Consider the following 6,000-nt stretch of genomic DNA (forward strand, 5'->3'; position numbering starts at 1 on the left):
TTCAGTCAGGTCTCCTGGTTTCATTCTAAATATTAGATGTCTTCCTCATTACACCAGCAATGATCTGTTATATTGTGCATTTTCGTGTCTACATCAATCTGGCTAACATTCTAAAAGCAAGAAATATTCTTTATTTCATATTTAGTTAAAATTTGACCAACAGACAGACATCAGTTCTCTCTCTTTTCACTTCTTTCCCTCCCTGGTTTACTGTCCATCAGAGGTGGGACCAAGTCCTTGTTTTGCAAGTCACAAATAAGTCTCCAGTCTTTGCACTGAAGTCCCAGTTCAAGTCCAGAGTCAAGATTGACAAGTCCAGAGTCAAGTCCCAAGTCTTAAACTTTGAGTTTCGAGTTCCAAACAAGTCATAATGTGCTCTTCACCAAATATAATACCATTTAAACAATGAAATAATGATACATTAGATTTAAAAAAAATCATGAATGCTTTTTAAAATTTGCACTTAGCCTATTTGCAATAACAAGTTTGTTAAAAAGTTACATTGGCAAAGCATTAGCTCACTCATATTAGCCTTGACTTACTGTTCATTGTGTGTACTTTATTACAACATACCAGACTGGTATGTTGTAATAAAGTACAGCCTGGTTCAGCTGCCTATCTGTGAAACTTCAAATTTGCGCTAAGATTATCGGCCAACCTGTGGCACATTTCTTTAAGGTAGCCACCAAAAAAGCGTGCTCAGACTTGCTAACAGCCTTTCTGGTGACCCCTTGCATGTTCTAAATGAAGAATATCATCTTCTGCTCTCCAACTGGCAGTTCAGAATCCCTCCATTTATACACAACAGGTTGAAAAATATGTGTATACATCAGTCTATCCTGTTGCTAAACAAAAATCAGTGCTCAGGGGCGAAAATCCCATTTCATAGTTGGGGGGGACAATAAACAGTAAAATTTTAGAGAATAATTCCAGGAGGGACAAGGAAAAAAAGTTGTAGCCTGTCTTTTATACAGCATCTTTTACCGCAATTTGACGCTTTAATCTTCTCTCTATCTCTCCAACAGGCAGAGTGAATGTCTATACTTATGAGAAATGGCTTAACAACTAAACATTTCCTGCAATTAAACTGGTAAACTGGTTTATAAACAGTGTGCTGTGAGATCTGCCGCTTTTCGTTGGTTAGACTGCACGTCTTTCATGTTTGTCTCGCTGACAGGTGGAGAGCCTACAGACAGGTACCCATTAGCTACGAGCCGCTCCATCACAACCGTGCGTAATGGCCGCTCCTCGTCGATAAACTGCACGTCTTTCATGTTTGTCTCACTGACAGGTGGAGAGCCTACACACAGAGCCCCCCCCCCCCACCCCCCCCACCCCCCCCACAGGATTTCCGCCCCTGTTTAGTACACTTGCCTTTCATTTAAGGCCCATTATTTGGCTGTAGGCTGAAGATTTGTTGCAGCACAGTAACAGAGTAGGATACCTGTGCTGTCCCACCATGTTTAGGTGTGACTTCCCCCGACACAGCCACCACAGCTAAATGAAGCCCCAGGCGGTGCAGCATCGAAGTCTCCCTGATCTGCCTCTGTTTCAGTTTGGTAGTGTTTGCCCTAAGATTCTGCATTGTTTGTCAGTGTTGGGAAATTAAATAAGAAAGCTAGTCTGGGATAAAGTAGTCAACAATGGAAACAAATGAACTCTGGTAGGCACTGAGGAGGATGCGCCTGTAAAGCAGAACAGTGATCCTGTTATCCACCTAGGGAGACTCCTGGGCCCTATTTCAGAAAGCAGGACTAATGAAAACTCTTGGGTATGTTGAGCCTGAGATGAGGGAAACTCTGAGTTTTCCGTTTCACAAAGCAAGTTCAGTGTAACCCTGAGTCATTTCCTATGGCAACATACTCCGTGACAGCTGCAGGATTGCTTCATCTAAGCCTGAGGTTGCTCGCCTGCTGAGCATGTAGCAGGAAGGAGAGACATGGCGTGTCCTTTTGTGAATGAAGTGGTGGATGTTGAGGTACAATTTATTCAGGGGCTGTTGCGTATGGAGAAGGTGATTAGACCCCGTTTGGATGTCTCCCAAGAGGAGTGTCTATATGACAGATACAATTTCACCACACACTCTATCATTTATCAAACATTCTGTTCCACTCAGATACATCAAATATAACACCAATATGATACCAAACACATCATTGTGCTGCCATCCCATCACGCTATAAATACAGATCAATTGTCTACAAAATAAAACCTGACAAATTTGTTTGCTATCCATTATACAGATCTTGTTACTAGTCACTTCATATAGTGAGGAATAATATTATTACTATTTTTCTATTATCTTAGATGTAAATATTGCATGTTTCTTTCAGATAAAACACATTTTTGACTTGTGAATGAGTCAATGGAATTTCTTGCAATAATGAAAAAATACTGGCAATCATGTCCACCTGGCACAAACCACATGTTTTGGACAGCTGTGAAGTGACAGACTGTCCCACCATCATGGTTCTTATATTGCCAGACTCCAGAGAGTCTCCCTTCTTCATATATGACAGAATATGTCTGCTTCCAACTTACTATGGTGAGATACGTGTAAAAATTTTAAGAATTTAGTAACACAGATTTTTTTCCCCCATTGATATAAAAACTAATAAAAAAACAAAAGAAGATATAGCATGTGTATGTGGCCTTTATAATGACTGTGATATGAGCTTAAAAGTAAAGGCAGTAAAAATAACCCTAAAAAGGCCTAGGGCCCAAAGTGTAAATCAAACTATTTTATGTGAATCATCGCATTTATCACATAATTGATTGTAAATCCCAGTGGGCCACTTTCTATTTTCCATCACATGCATTTGAATGTCACATACAGTACCTGCAATTGCATAGAATGCCTCCTTGATCCTCTGGGTATCATGATTGTCCAGGGAAGGTGATAAAGATGTTGAGAAACTGTTTCAAGGCGAGGTAGACTGCTCTTACCTGTAATGTGGTTGCTTTGTGCCATGGTTAATTCAAAAATGTAAAAGATAACCATATGTTAATGTGATCATCTCAAGCCCTATGCATGGTGATGCTAGAAATAATCAAAATGAATAGAAAATACACCCCTTTTACCTCTCTGCAAACAGTTGCCTTACTTAGCCTCTCAGTATCACCAACACTATACAGGAATGTACCGCTAGCAAAGAACCTCAGTGCAATACAGACTGACTGCACAGTGGTCAGAGACTGGCTGCGGCGTGTGACCTTTATAATGTGTGGTTCCAACAAACTGCATAGATACACTATGCTCTGCCTGCTTAACCGGTACCTCTCCCACAGATAGAAGTCCGTCTGTATCAATGGGTTGGTCCTGTCCTGGAAGACCCTTGGGGCTGGTGGTGGTTGGAAGGCCCTCTGGACAATGCGGGCCTCATCATCAACAGGATCCTCGATGAAAGGGCATGCCATTATTTCCTAATTTACTCTCTCTTGCTCTGTCTCTGTGTCTCTCTGGGTGTGTCCCTCTCCTTCTCTTGGATGCACTCCTTATATGGCCATTATCAGTTGACCTTAATTGACTTAACTGAGGTTGTTTTTAAATGTGCTTTATAAATAAAGTTTGACTTTGACTTTAATTGGCTGTGAACTTGCTAGCCAATTGATTTATATATATATTTATATATTTATGTGTGTGTGTGTGTGTGTGTGTATAACTATGACAATGACATTTCCTCCTTAAGGGTTACATGAAATGTTAGTATGGATATAAAACTTTATATGACAAGTTACACATTAAATTACAGAGTTTGAATGTAAAAGTACATATAAATATAAAACTAATCTTTACCTTAGAGAAAACCGTTGTTAGTAAGGACAGAAACCTTTAAATAACAAGCTACATATTTAATTACAGGCTGAATGTAAAATGACACGTAAATATAAAAATAATAAGATTTACCTTAAAATTACAGAGAAAAGTGTAAAGATTATTAGTATGGACATAACCATTTATATACCAAGCTACATATTTAATTACACATAATTACTGTTATTTTACATAAATTTGTATGTAATTTAAGAAAACAGAAAAGATAATGTATAATTAATATAGTATTTTTTCTGTAAAAAAGAAGAAGAGAAATAAATGTAGTTTGTCATTAGTGGCATAATACTTAAAATAACAGGCGGATTGTTAATTTACAGATGTCTGTAATTTTACAGTTTTGTAGACTATTTTTAGAGAACAGAAAACCACTGTAAAAATTTAGAGTCATATAATGTGAAATTAAGATTTCTTTTTACAGTGAATGTATTAATTGATGGCATCAACAGAGGTGCACTGGAATGTGCTCTATCCTCTGATTGGCTCCATCTCTCATGTCACTGGGGGATGTGTTGAAGCATGTTTACATATCTCATCCTCAACAAGGTAGCCATATGGTCACTCCTCCTGTACACAGGCAGTGCTGTATGGCCGTGATCCAGAGTCTCTATTCTGTCTGTGGCGCAGTGCGAGCAGGAATAGGATAGCACCTCACATTTATATTGTCACACCAGTCCTTATTTACCATTAAGCACACACACCTCCTCCCTTTCTCTCACAAGACTCTTCTGCTCTGTCAGATCAATAAAAAGAGTCACCTGGCTGAATGACGCTGTCTGTTTGTGCCTATGTGTTAGCTGTCAAGCAAGTTCTTAACTGACAACTGCTAAATGACTTATTGTGTTTAACATTAGCTAAGTATGTCAACCAGTGGTTAACACTTGCCACTCAGGTTATCTTTGCAGTTGTTTTTCTGAATCCAGCTGCGTAGCTAGTTTGTCAAGTGAAGTAATAAGAGATAAATTAACGAGAGATACAGCAATTATTTAAAAATTCTGCTTTTAATGTAGTGGAAATGGTCCCATTTGTTTATTTGGCTTGAAAAATTTGCAGTTAACTCCTAAACTCCACCTAAAAACAGGTAATGGGTGGTCACCATTTTGAAAGTCCAAGATGGCCACCACAGAGACTTTGAAAAAAATGGAAACATTGGTTTTGGGGTTTGTCACACTCTAAACTTTATAAAGTACTGTCAACTCCAACACAGATACAATAAAATAAATAAAACATGTGAAGGCAGTACTGTTACTCACAATGGAGTGTGTGGTATTGCCACATTTACTTAAATAAAGGACCGACTTCTTCCATGGATGACTTTCATATGTCTTGTATTGACTTTTAATGGCTTTTTGTATCTAACATTTAATGCTTAAGTTGTACTTGCTTAGCGTTTGTGTTTGTAAAGGTTTTATGGTATAAAATAATTCTTAGTTTCTTAAGGCTTTAATGTCCTCCTCATCATGGCCCAGAAAGTGATTAAGGGACACACACACTAATAATCAGTCTGACACTTTCAGAATAAAAGCACTTAGCTATAGCCACAATTTGCACAGCGTGTGTTGTATTGGCTTTACTTGAGATGATGTGTACATTTTGTTCAAGAGATTTAGGATTGCTAGCCAGACATTATATGGATGATTTATTTGTTTGTTTGTTTGGTGGCACACAAACAAACAGTATATGGGTTAAACATGCTGCTGCAGCACGCACATTCTTCTTATAGTTATAGAGGAAGACAAATAACAAACCCATGAGGATCCATCAGTAGAACTTTCTGGGCCAAAAATATTATTAATCCTTGAAATAGCTTTGAAATCATATGTTTATAACCCACACAGCAAAATGGAGGAACAATGTATAATCTGCATCGGAGACTTGATCTCACAGCTTTTAGGAACCAACTGCAAAGTGTTATCAAGTTGAGTTACCTCACCAGTGTAGAATTTAGTCGTGACTTCACACAACAGTCAACCACCAGGGGGCAGCATAACAGCTGTGCATGTATTTACAGGCAGATTTTAAATAACGTTACACATGTTAACATAAGTTCATGGGAAATTACATTATAATTTTAAATCATACTTTCTTAAGTAACAAAAAGTAACATAAGTCTGTAATGACGGCATTAGTTTACCTGAAAAACCAAAAAACCAAAAACGAACTCAAGA

This window comes from Epinephelus lanceolatus, chromosome 3 (assembly GCF_041903045.1).
Source record: "Epinephelus lanceolatus isolate andai-2023 chromosome 3, ASM4190304v1, whole genome shotgun sequence".
Lineage (NCBI taxonomy): Eukaryota > Metazoa > Chordata > Actinopteri > Perciformes > Serranidae > Epinephelus > Epinephelus lanceolatus.